We start from the raw sequence: 14,217 nt of genomic DNA on the forward strand, positions 1-14,217 counted from the left end.
CGTTATTCGTTTTGAAGAACAGCAGAGTTTGAAATCACGCGTTCATGTACTAGAAATTTCATTTATAACAATTGCCACTGTCATCAATTTATGTAAGCAGTAATAACCTGATCAGCTAAATCTCTGCCTATGTTTCCGTTGTCGTAAATGCAATCACTTCTGGCTGTAACCCAATGAATGTGTTGATTGTCGCTATGAACACAAAATACTTTGAAAAACAATTGACACATCTGCTAGGCAAGTACATCTACATAATACCCTTCGAGCCACCTCTAGGCTATTTGGCAGGGGGTGAGCAATCACCAACATGCAGCTTGCACGACCGCCGCCTCATGCACACCGCACGGTCATAGAAAAATATATGATTTAGACATTAGAAAAATATATGTTCATATTCAGTCAAAGACAAAACTTGCCTATGATTATTAATTCCTACAGGAAATCCATGGAACGTTAGAACTATGGAAGAAAAGAAGCATTCAGTGATTCGTCCTTGCGAGTGACGCAATTAATTCTATTGGTTGATGCACTGTTAATAGGTTAATGATATTTTAAATCTATCTGTTTTGAAGTCTATTTATTTTAGTTTCTTATCGTGATCACGTCCACCATACTACTTCGGTAAATGAAGGATATGATTTACATCGTCTGAAAAAATATTTTCTCCAAATTTACTAAATAAATTTTGCCCTACACTCCTGTAAATATTCCCATCCAAACTCGCATAAAATATTGGAAACGCAGCACTTTTTGTCGTTAAAACTCATAATCAAAACTCATCACGAATCCGACCGCCCTACGCTGTACTCGATTGTTTTCAGCTTTCAGTTCTGCTTCATAAGGGTCTCAAACGCCAGCAGCATATGATAAGTGAGGCCTTATTATAGTCAGGTAGCTTATTTCTGTCACCTTTTTAGGGCACTTACCGAGAATTCTTTTTACAAATCCCAATAAACGGTTAGCTTTCCTGCATACTTCGTGCATGTGATTACCCCAAGAAAGATCCCGAGTGATGGTGACCCTCCATGTATTTCACAAACTCGGCATTTGATAATTGAATCCCGTAATGCACTGCGACTCAAATTCACTTCAACACTATTTGACTCCGCCTTGGGCTATTCGTGCCGGACAACACCCCCTACACTACTTAAAACTTCTCTATCCTCCATTAGCAATGTATGAGAAGCAGTGACTCGCTTTCTGTTTTTCCTCTTTTAGTACTCATTCTGTCACAGTGAAGTCCGAGTATCACAGCTGTTCGATTGGTGGTGAGAAATGGATGGTCTGTTTCTGAAGAGTGGAGGTATGTTTTTTTACGCATACCTTTTATTCCATGAGTTTCTGCATATTAAATGATTTTGTTTTTCGTGATAGCTATAAAATTGCAATATGCACTTTGGCATGAAGATAGTCAAAATTAATGTAGTTTTTGCAACACGTATTTTTGGGGTAGGACTCTACAGATACTGTAGCAAGGCTGGTTTCGCGATACATTACTGCGCGCAAATTTATGTAAGAATGATTGTGCCGAAAATGTACACGTAAATTTATCACTTAACCACTCATGTTTTACGAATGTATGTTGCGAGTATTGTGTCCTTTCCAATTTGGTTCACCAATTCGTAGAAGTTTCCTTTCTTTAAAAGTGTTCAGAAATATACCTGCACTAATAATATCTAATCTATCACAGAACGGTTTTAAATAATGGGTTTAATTTGTATGCAGTACATACTTTTCCGCTGTTCCTATTCCTTATTGTTTTCATATAAATGGATGCAAAGTGTCTTCGGTGTAATTTATTATTGAGTTATAGCTTTAGGACCTTTTTTTTCCAGATTTTTCGAGAAAGGAGCGAATGATTCAATTAATCAACTGATTGGACAACAGTAGAGGCTTACACAGGCGTACAGGCAGTACAGCATCCATCGCTCCGTTTCAAGTCGTCAGCTACACACTGCCGGCAGAATCCGTGTCTCATGGAAGTAGTGAGATTATTTCTACTGTGTTACCCAAAGGCAGGAGTATTCTGTGCAGTGCATTGAAAGTTTTAAATTTTCATGAAAAAATTCATGGTCAGTAGTGTGTTGAATGTGAAGTGTGGGTGAATATGTTTATTTTGGGGAATCGCCGATGGACAGCTGAGCTCTGCCGAGAATGGACATGACATCCGATGAAAGGTAGGGAGCCTTCTTCTCTTGCACTCAATGTGAATCTTAAACATTTTGAAAGACAATAATTTGAAACCAAAATAGATGTCGCATTCAGTGTTTCTGACGAGGATGTGAATTATTTTAAACTAGACGGCGTCTTTTTGAAAAGTTAAAATTTTCTTGGCTTTCGTGTTTGATTTTGTGCTATCGTGTGTTAGGATTGAAAAAAATACAATTCTAAAATTAATTTAATTGATATGAAATGCAATATTTTCCCTTGTAATTTTCTGCGGAAATACATTGTTTGCAATAGGTCCTAATTAGTTGAAGTACTGTACGATGGAATAAGGGATAACCTTCGAAATCTCCGAAATCGTATATTTTAGGCTCTTAAAGATTCATCAGTCATGTGGCATTCTAAACGGTTCGGTAAAACTAAAGCATGGTTAATTCTTAATGTCTAAAAGGTTGAGTGCATGCCGTGTTGACATGGGTTGAGTGAAAATTGGATGGTAGACAGTAGAACTGAATCACAGCATGAAAAAAGTGTGTTAACGTGAGGAACGCATTTCGTTGGGGGAAATACATTCGCCTCTCCCCTCTTCCCACTGCGCTCTAGAAATATTGACGTGCTAGCACATGTAAGGCAGTTATGTCAGCCGTCAAGACCCTGTTTGACCGGGTCTTTGTTCGATTTCACCGACAATGGTGAGAATAGGTGGATTGTTTTCGAAGGCATAAGATAGTTTTCTTATCTTTCTACCTATTAAATGGTATTAGAGGATGTTAATTCTTTTACATCATGCAGCGTAATTTTGAAATTGTATATTTTCTGTTAAACTTGGCTTTTGTGTTTTATTTGTTGATATGGTGGGATTGAATTACAAATACAATTGTCAGATTAGTTGAATTGGTATTAATATCATATTTAAGACTTATGCATTGCTATGAAATTATGAATAAATACTGCAGGCTCGACCAAATTGAATTCGACATCAACGTCTACATAGCACCCAGCGAGCCACCTCAAGGTGCTTGGTTGGCGTTGGTTCCCAATAACCCAAAGGAAAAACATTTCAAAAAACATTTTACAAAAACACTTTATAAAAGATTTACCAAAAAACGCAAAAATAAGTTATAAAAACACTGTTATAATTATATTTTATTATAAAATAATCTTAAAAGAAAATATTAAATAAAATTCAAATATGCACACTTTCCAGGTGACAATGAAACATTATTACTAATTATGATAATTATCTGAGAAATAAATACATTTTTATCCCATGATTAGTCTGTTTACATACAGTGTTGTAATCCCTACATATTCTTATTAGGGGAGAGTTGAAACAATATTTTGATTTTGCAAACAGAATGAGGAAGGTTTGCCGGCATCTTTGGCTATATCGCAGAACATAAAAACCATGGATGCCAATCTTTAAAAGCTTCAGTAGGTACATTTCTTTTCAGTCTTACAGATTCAGAACTTATGCGTCGTCATTATTAGCGGTTAAGACTAAACAAAAGTGTCTTTCAGTGTAGGTTGTGTGTTCACCGAGTGGACCTGGGTCGAGTAAAAATGAGGGGAGGGGGAATGGAAAAACTGAATCATCTCGAGAAAAGAGTGGGCTGACGTGAGAGACGTATTCAGTGGGGAGATGAGTATAAACTTTTCCCTCCTTCCCACTACATTGTTGAGACATGATCGGGAAAACATATGTTATGTAATGTTCTTGGCTACCAGGAACACAAGCCGTGCAAACAAACGTAAGATCACTGCTATATTAATTTATATCACAAAAATATATTTCCTTAGGGTTTTGGCATGGGGTGATCAAATCTCCAGCATGCAATAGGATTCCCACATGTACACTACAAGGTGCAAAAAACGTGTAATTTTTTAAAAGAGCTGATTTTGATGGGTTTAAGAGTCATATGAAAAATACTTTCCCCGCGTTTCAAGAACCAATAATAAAGTTAAATGTAGTGGGTACTCGGAAAGCTTTTCTTTCGCTCGTAACCTCGGAAATAAATAGCTTCGCCCCTAGTAAAACAAAAAAAGAAGGCTGCGAACCGAGATGGTATGACGCGGAAGTGAGAAAATCATTGAGGCGACAGAGAGCGTGCCATGCTAAAATGAAAAAAAAAGTCAGCACGGATTTATCCGCTAATGAACACGAGTTAATAATTTAAAAATATTGGTTGCCTAAATCCCCCACGAAGGAAGCGTTCAGGAATACATTAACAAATTTTAAAAGAAAAACACTAGCAGAGCAGTTAAGGGATAACCCAAAAGCATTTTGGTCTTATGTTAGGGAAGTTCAACGTAAAAGATCTACCGTATGTTCGCTGAGAAACGAAAATGACGACGTGTTGACAAACAGTTCCGAATAGAGAATAAAATAAGAGGTAAAATATTAGGATATGATTTTAAAATTTTTATTTATTTTGATTTTATGTAGGAGAAGCTGAAGTTCAAAAAGTATTTTTATCAATACCTGTCAAATATAAGTGGGCCTAATCAATAGTTCAGTTATTTTTTTGTGCTTTCCTCCTACGTGATTATGTGTTAGGGGACTCATAAAAAATACAATATAAATAATTACATTTCAATTAACACTACCAACTGCTACACACTTAAGGTAACGAATACAAAATGGTAATTAAGGTTAACTCTAACCTATTGAAGATCTTTAATTCTTCTTCTTCCTTGGCGCTACAGCTTTTTGTCAGCTTTGGCCTTCAATACAATCTTCCTCCATTCCTCCCTCTTAATAGCCTTATTTCTCCATCCTCTTATCCCCAAAGTAGCCAGGTCTGCTTCCACTCCATCTTGCCATTTTAGGCGTGGACGTCCTCTTCTTTTTACGCTGAATAATTTTCCCTCCCAAACTCTTTTGGCCACTCTCTCCTCTGACATTCTTATCAAATGTCCCATCCATCTGAGTCTCTGTGACTTGACAAATCTCACAATGTCTTGGCCCTCTATGAGGTCGTCAAGTTCTTCATTCCATCGTCTTCGAAAAACTCCATTTTCTTGTATGGGTCCATAAATTTTCCTTAGGATCCTTCTCTCGAAACATCTAAGTGCGTGCGCCTCTGCTGTTGATAACGTCCAGCATTCACATCCATAAGTGACAACAGGTCTTATTAAAGTTTTATATATTTTATATTTAGTATTTCTTCTTATCAGTCTACTTTTCAACAATTTATGATTTGAGAAGTACGCTCTGTTACCAGCGGTGATTCTGTCTTTTATGCAAGCACTTATTGAGTTATCCGATGTCACCAATGCCCCAAGATATTTAAAGGATGAGACACCCTCAAATTTATCTCCGTCGATATCTAATGTCTGAGGTCGTCTGCGAGCTTCAGATGTGGACATGCACATGTATTTTGTTTTGCCACAGTTAACTTTCAGTCCAATTCTTCCTGCGCTTTCCTTTAGTGAGCCAAATATTTCTTTCAACTTCCTTGCAGATCTGGCTACAATGACTATATCATCTGCATACGCTAGTATTTGACTGCTCCGATAGAATATTGTTCCACCAGTGTCAACTCCCCTTACTGCCCAGTGCAAGGCCAATATGAACAATGTTGCAGACAAACCATCTCCTTGCTTTACTCCCATATTAAATGGAAAAGCACTACCCATTTTATTGCCGACTTTGACCTTAGCTATGGTTTCCTGCATTGTCATTCTTACCAGTCTGATTAACTTCTTAGGCAAGCCTAATTCGTTTAGTGCTGCATACAGTGTGCTTCTCTTCACACTATCAAATGCTTGCTTAAAATCTACAAACAGTAAGTGTAAATCTTGGTTGTGCTCGAAGTGCTTCTCCATTATTTGACGCAAAGTAAATATTTGGTCTGTTGTCCCCCTATCTCGTCGAAATCCACCCTGATATTCAGTAATGATGCTTTCAGCTCTTTTGCTAACTCTCATTTGTATAATTCCTGAGAGCACTTTATATGCAATGCTCAACAGCGTAATTCCTCTGTAATTGTTGCAGAGCGTTTTGTCGCCTTTCTTGTGTATGGGACATATAATGCCAGTTCTCCATTTTACAGGCATTATTTCCTGTCTCCAAATGTCTCTGATCAATTCATGCATGCATCTCATGAGTGTATTTCCGCCTTTCTTAATAAGTTCTGGGGCTATTTCATCTTCACCAGGTGACCGATTATTTTTTAATTTCCCGACAACCGCTTCCACTTCCCCCATCGTAGGCTCTTCGATAGCGTCCTCACCATTTCCCTCTTGATATTCATGCACCTCGCTCTCTTCCTCAAACCCTTTGTCATTCAACAGGTCGCAGAAATGTTCTGTCCATCTCTCTACTATTTTGTCATCATCTCCCTGTATCTTTCCCTCCTTGTCCCTATACATGCCCAATTGCGCGGTGTACCCGTCTTTTGTCATTCTTTTGACAGCTTTGTAAAATTTTCTTACTTCACTTGTTTGATCACTTAATTCTTCTATTTCTTGTAACTGCTTCTGCATTGCTTCTGTTTTCTTTTTTCTGCACACCTTATTTGCTACCATTCTTAACCTTTTATATTCTCTTCTATGACCTCTTGTATCCCTAGCAATCATTATTTCCCGAGCTTTGTTTTTGTTTCTAACGGCATCCATACATTCCGCATCAAACCAGTCACTATTCCTTTCCTTCTTTCTTTCACCAATTTCTTCTTCTGCTATTTCCTTAATGATTGTTTCTAAATCATTCCATTTTTCATTGATATTCTTATCTGCCTGGTACTCAAAAAGTTTTCTCTCCATACCTCTTTGGTACTTCTCTAAGTTCTCTTGGATGTTCAGTTTTCCAACATTCCAATGTTTTCTGGTTGATTTGGATGTTACTTTGGTTTTTGCCAATTTTCGCTTAATGATTGCCCTTACTAAGTAGTGATCACTGTCGCAGTTGGGACCCCTGCAGGCTCTGACATCAATAACTGATGATGAATGCCTTTTCTTAGTCAGCACGTGATCTATTTGATTAACTATATTTGTACCTGGGACTTTCCAAGTCCCTAAGTGTATTCTTTTGTGAGGGAAACATGTACTTTTTATGATGAAGTTGTTTCTGGCTGCAAATTGCACGAGTATATCACCATTTTCACTACTTTTCTCATGTATTGAGTATCCTCCAACTACTCCTTTCATTTTGTCTTCCCTCCCAATTTTTGCATTAAAGTCGCCTAAAATTGTAACCATATCATATTTTTGACAAAGATTTAACACATTGTCCAGGCATTCATAGAACTCTTCCTTCTCCAGTTCCGTCTTGTCCTCCGTAGGTGCATGAGCTGTGATGAAAGTCATATTTCTAAACTTTCCTTTCATTCTTATCTTGCAAATTCTCTCATTTATTGGTTCAAATAATAAGAGGCTCTTTCTTATATTACTCGAAATAATGAATCCTGTACCATATCTTCCTGTCCTATTCTCTGGACCACTGTAGAGTAAGGTGTATTCCTTCTTATTAATTCTGCCTTGTCCTTGCCATCTTATCTCTTGTAGCCCAATGACATCGATTCTGTACTTCTGCATCTCATCTGCTATTTCTTTCATCTTTCCTGGCTTCAACATTGTTCTTACATTCCATGTTGCAATCCGTAACTCGTGTTTCCGTTCTCGCGTAGGTCTTTGGCCATTATATCCATCCGTCCGAGGCTGATTTTTGTTTTCATGAACTAAGGTCTTTTTCCGGTGTAGGGTTGTTAGCCCTACGACCAACCCCCAACCTGGAGGACCTGGGTTTTTTATCAAGGTGAAGATCTTTAATTATTGTTAATATTTGACGTGAAGCCGAACTTGAATTCAACAGTCTATCCGAAAACTCTTTTCAGGTGGCAGATGAGCTGGGGTTTGAAATATCAACACAGGGATGCATCAAAAAAACCGAAGCAACGCGCCCGCAGAAAATCCTGAAGAATATTTCAGGAGATCAATTTCCTACCTTTTTCGGATAATTATATTTCACAGATAGATTTAAGGTAGACAGCAGAGGTTTCCGTGGAGTCCTTCCTATTGAAGGCCTCATTCCCTCCAACCCAACGGCGTAAGTATTGTGTGTTTGGGAATACATCCCCCCGACCCAAAGCCTCAAAGAAAAAAATTTAATATTCGAAAAAGGCTATTCGGGCTTCCAGCCGGGTTGTCTCCCTCCATTCTTCTAATATATTCGCCGGGAAAGCATCGGATTTTTCTTCAATATTTAATAATATCGTCTAGTTTTGACACATTATAACATGCATCTTCTTTAACTTAAATTTTTAGTGCCAACGTGATGTGAGATGTATTTCCAGGATTGTCATTTTTCAAACATTTTCCCGGATCTCCCGTTATCTAGGGGGTCCTCCACGCCACCCAATCCCCCCAAATAATATACCTAGTTACGCCACTGCTCCAACATATCAAAATTCGCAATTCGTCGTAAACTGCACCGGCCACCCTAATGCTATTTTGCATTTGTTACGTTAAGTCTGCAGAAGTAGGTGGTATTAATTTAGTTTTAATTTCTTGTATGATGTGAGGCACGATATGGTGGAAATTCTTAATATTAGTAAAATATGGCATTGCAATATTTCCACCGAGTTTTATTTTGACCCTACGCGTTTCGTCGTAACATAATTGTTGTAGAGAATCTTTCTAATAAGTCGTAATAATTTATGTTGTGAGTGCTTATTATGAGTCTCTGAACACATAAACATCTGGAAGGAAAGCACAAAAATAATTCAATTATTGATTGGGTGCATTAATATTTGAAAATTACTGATAAAAATACTTTTTTACTTACAGTTTCTCTAATTTAAAGATCAAAATATAAACAAGTAAAAAAAATTTTATCCTACAATTTTATATATTTTTTCTAACCGAGAGTTTTATTGGACAACTGATTAATATGTGCGAAGAAAATTGTTAAACATTATCCTTAAAAAAATTGAGTTATGTTTGTTGATTCAGGCTTAACTTTCTCTCCAAAATTAGTACCTCAATTTTTTCTCAAGACACACTTTAAAACAATAACCAAGGACTATGGATCAAAGCTTGTGACTACCTCTATACGCCATCCAAAAATTAATTATATATTGTTAACAAAGAAGCAGGAGCAATTTCCACAATTTCATATTTATTGTACGACCGATATCGCTTACAGCATCATCAGGACCTATCAGGAGCAATATAATTGATCTCAACCAAAAATTTTTATCTGGCCGAAAATGGGGGACTTGCATGAATTTTTTTATTTCACTGACGGACAGAGCATTATTTTCTGAATTCAACAAAGAAAACTGCATGTAAATCTGAGTTTTCCTTCGCGAGATATTTAATGATAAAAATAACGAATTTTAAAGAGCGCCAAAAACTCCCTCACCCCCCAAGCCACTTCCGACGAAGCCCCGATGACGTCAAAGGTGCCCAAACATCACACGAAGCAGATGTTGTGATTGTTTTGTAATAGTTTCCAGCCGTAGTGAGACCTTCGTTAGTTAGACGTGTTGATTGTTTTCTATCACATTCGATATATATCGAATATGCTTTTTCATCAAATATATCGAATTGCTATAACACATAGGATTTTGCATCCAAGGGCATAATTTACCAGGAATTATGTAGTAGATGACCATAGACTGGAAATAAAATCAATATCGTTGCGGATTTTACAGTCACGCGAATTAGAATAACTTGATTAGTATATACGTTGGACAAAAGAAATTTTGTGAATGGGTACATCTTGGTATTCCTCACAATTCCCAATGGAAATATGTTTTGTATATAGTCTCACGTTCGAAATATATCGAATCTACTTTTTCTTAAAATATATCGAATTGCTGTAACACATAGGATTTTTCATCCAAGGACATAATTGACCAGGAATTATATAGTGGATACCCATAGACTGGAAGTTAAACCAATAGCATTGCGAATTTTACAGTACAGATGTCAGTATGATCGAAAAATCGATTCGATTATTGTAGCAAATACACAAATTGGCATAACCTGAATAGTATATCCGTTGGACCAATGAAATTTGGCGAATGTGTACATCTTGGTATTCCTCACAATGCTAAATGGAAATATGTTTTGTATGTAGTCTCACCTTCGATATATATCGAATATGCTTTTTCTTCAAATATATCGAATTGCTTTAACATATAGGATTTTACAACCAAGGGCATAGTTGACAAGGAATTTTAGGGTTGATGATCAAAGAGTGGAAGTTAAATCAATAGGATTGCGAATTTTCAATATATGTGTCATTATACTTGATCATTCGATACGATTATGGTAGCAAATATGCAAATTGGCGTTCTTTATAACTATTGATGTGAGACCGAAGATATTTGATAAATATGTTCATCATAGCATTGTTCATGCTGCACTATTGAAATATATTTCCATACGACGCTCCCATTCGACACATTTCAAATCTGCGTTTTCGTTAAATATGTCGAACTGCTATTATCAATAGAATTTAACATCTACGGGAATAGTTGAGCATTCTTTGGTTCTTTCTCCAATTCAAGTTTCTTAACCGTATTCATATATTTATTGTGATCAATTCGTTTCGTTTTTTAAACCTTCCTCAGATATAAAAAGGTGACAGCATTAATAGACATGCGTCGTCAGTGACATCCGAACATTACTTCATTATGCGAGACATATTAATGGCGATAGTCATTTCCGAATTAGTCTCTGTGCGTTTATTTTCTAAAAATGATGTCTTTAATTTGATTCAGTTTGGTGCGTTCAAACGCTCGTAACAAAAAATGGAGGTGCTACAATCCTAGGGTAAGGGCTAAAATACGAAAATAGGCTATATTTCACAAGTACATCCGTCATTAAATTTAAATTTCTCTCCATTACGTAAATATTAATTTCAAAACGTTCTCCTTACGTTCATATCATCGTGGTAACTAAGACGACCTTAAGTATTGTTGAGGGCGAATGAGCGAGTTGTTCGCCCATTCGGCCTATTTCAATGACATTTTGAGTGTTTTTTTTTTCGCTTTTCTTTAGCAACTTATGCACCCAATACTTGAACACAGGTGACACAAATATGTTCCCACCCCCCTAATTACCCGCTTGATGAATTCAAGCGCCCATCGACTCGTTTAAATATAAATATACGACGATAGAGGCTCGGAAGCCGTCATAATTTGTATAATGTATGATATTAATATCTAAGTAAGGGCATAAAATATAAATCTGGAGCAGTAAAACCAAAAATTTTATAATACCTAAATAACATAGTTGTAGGAGTCTGAGCCACGGCTGTTGGAAGGGGGATATGTTAATTGTAAGTTGATGTTATCGACGGCATATCATTCATTATGTATGTAATTAGAACGATTTTGATGTTTACTCATGTCCGCTTAGCTATTATATACCATAACTTCATCCGTTTATGCGAAGGTACCAGAGAATTCGTCGTTTAGGACTGTCTGTCCTGGTATTATGAGGTGAATTCCAGTCAATGCAACTTTTTCTCGCTGATTGGCGACATCTAGGAACATTTTTTGTTCCAAAATAGTGTTATTTTCAACGTGACATCTCCCGTTAAGCTATTGCTAATAATCACAGTGCCAGCGGTTCTAATGCACAAAGTCTGACAAGGTTGAAAAATATCGGCCAAGAGTTATCATGTTCCATCGTGATTGAATTGTAAAAAGTGCTATTACGCTATCGATAAATGTCTAACGGTAGTGTAAAAATTGTGAGTGGCGTGTTAACCTCCGTTTTTCACCGTAGATATGACATTTCACGATCAAGCTATTAAAATAAAACTGTGTGTGAAGTTTGTTAACAATTGAAGAACAAATGCGATGTTTTCTTATGCCCGCTATGCTTTTATACACAATAACTTCATCTATGTCTTCGTAGGTACCCGAAATTTCTTCGTATACGACAGCCTGTGTTTGCATTAAAAGGTGAATACAGCCTTTGCTCGCTGCTTGAAGAATTCTACGACAATCTTTTGTGCCAAAATTGCGTTATTTTCAACGTAAAAACTCCCATTAATCTACTGCTGATAATTACAGTGCCAGTGATTATAATGCACAAACTTTGAAAAGGTTGAAAAATGTCGGTCAAGAGTTGTAATTATCATTCATCATCATGTTCCATTGTGACTGAATCGTAAACGGTGACATTACGCTATCAATAAATGTCTGACAGGAATACAAAAATGGTCCTCCATAAAAGAAACTTTTATTTAAAAAAAATGCAACATACTTTCTCCATTTCCTCGGTTCCACGGGTACGAATTCACAGCCAAACAGTCTGCACACAATTCACATGTGAGATCGCGAATCGTTTCCGCTGCCAACACACACACACAAGCTACAACGTATTTCAATAATTCAGGAAAAATCCGCGAACGATATAGAAGTTCACATCATTAAAAATAATGGGAAATAGGAAAATACAATCAGCAAAACTGGAAGTAACTGGGCCATTTCATCTCAAATCAGGCAGATAGTGCAAAATCATGTCTGGTGACCATCACCGATTTCTCTGAAATTTATATATGTGAAAGCAGTATCCTTATGATGAATAATGATGCCTTTATCTCAGCTCAGAATCGAACCGTCATAAAGCTACCGTCCTTTGAACATTGCAGTGTCAGGCCTCAGTGTAAAAAATGAAAAATCACATAAATGATGATTACTAAGGAACCATGGCCTGTAATGCAGTGGTTATTGTTTAATTTTGAAGATAATTCATTTATGCACATTATGGCATATATTGCAAGTCATTTGAAGCAATAATAAACAAATAGTACTTGTTTAAACAATAAAAATTAGTCATTATTTAACAATTTATTACTAAAAAAGGCCACCTTTTATTTTCTTTAAAATTTCTCAGGGGGTAGTTTTAATGTTCTGCTTTCAATAAAAAACATAAAAAAGGTAGTATTTTTATACTTTTTGTTTTAAGGCATGTCAAAGTTAGGCATGTTTTCGACTCTTTTACACCAAGATTGCATACCTTCAAGGGGATAAAAATGAAGTTTCATTTTACTTAGCATTCATAACAGTGAAAAATTCCTATCTGAATGATTGGTTACATCTATGTGTGAAAGCAAGTTCAATCTTGTTTACTTCCATGGCATACAATGTGTGCAAACACTCACTGCTACTGGCTGGAAACGGTGAATGAGTCGCAATTTGCACAGAGTATTTTTTAATGGCACTTTGCATAAGTCTTCTACTTTGGGCCATGTGGAACAATTCGATGGACCTTGTGGATGTATAAGCAAGACACTAATGCTATTCTCTTCTAAACACACTGCAGTGATTTTAGAAATTCACCAGGTTTTTCGGAAGCACACGATGAAGTAATTCATGGTGAGATTTTGAGTACTGTATGTCTTTATATCTGATATTGTTAGTGTCACAGCCTGTTTGATTGTGTGGATTACAGAGAGAGCTATAGTTGTCCCGTGTCTGTTAACTACCAAGACATGAAACTGTTGATGTCATGTACAAGGTGCTCCTTTCACCCAATCATTTTTTTGTCTACATAGGGTGGTTTCCTATTATTGTTTATTGCCTAAATCGAACGATTATTACTCCTGGAGTGCATATTTCATGCTTTTAGATTTTTAAATGATGATATCTGTTTTTGCAATTAAATGAAAAGTGAAAATTTTCAAGCGTACGAAAACGCGACGCCTGAGTATGAATGCTGCAAAAAGCCCGTGTTACCTCTGGCTGCATAACAAGGCATTGCCATAAGTAGTCCACCGCTGGGTTAACAGTGCACTAATACGGGTGATTCAAGCGTGCCTACTCAACCCACAGGTGATTCCACCGATGATTTTTAATTGAGTAGGTGATAATTTAATGGTATACAGTTCATATTTCACTTCAATAATCTCACCGCCAAAAAGAGTCATTAAGCCATCACAACTCTGTTGAACTCCCTTGTTACAAAGGTAGGCGCTGGTGACCCTGTTGAAACTTAAATGTATTATAGTCGATGCATCTAAAGGCGTGTTGGTATATAATTCCTTAGGCCAACACTAGCTATTTCCACCAGTAAACCTTTAACGTA

General features: G+C 36.7%; 1 protein-coding gene and 1 long non-coding RNA gene across 2 annotated transcripts in view; one reads left to right on the forward strand and one right to left on the reverse strand.

Annotated features, from left to right (window-relative positions):
• LOC124154529 overlaps positions 1-14,217 on the reverse strand; it is a 32,876-nt gene that overhangs the window by 15,687 nt on the left and 2,972 nt on the right. The gene's annotated exons all lie outside the window — the stretch shown is intronic.
• The window catches only part of LOC124154530, an 86,631-nt gene continuing 73,545 nt past the window's right edge, over positions 1,132-14,217 (forward strand). Inside the window, exons 1-2 of the long non-coding RNA XR_006863945.1 lie at positions 1,132-1,303; positions 1,836-2,177. This is a non-coding gene — a long non-coding RNA (uncharacterized LOC124154530). The remainder of the gene's footprint in view (positions 1,304-1,835; positions 2,178-14,217) is intronic.

The sequence above is a fragment of the Ischnura elegans genome, chromosome 2, assembly GCF_921293095.1.
Source record: "Ischnura elegans chromosome 2, ioIscEleg1.1, whole genome shotgun sequence".
Lineage (NCBI taxonomy): Eukaryota > Metazoa > Arthropoda > Insecta > Odonata > Coenagrionidae > Ischnura > Ischnura elegans.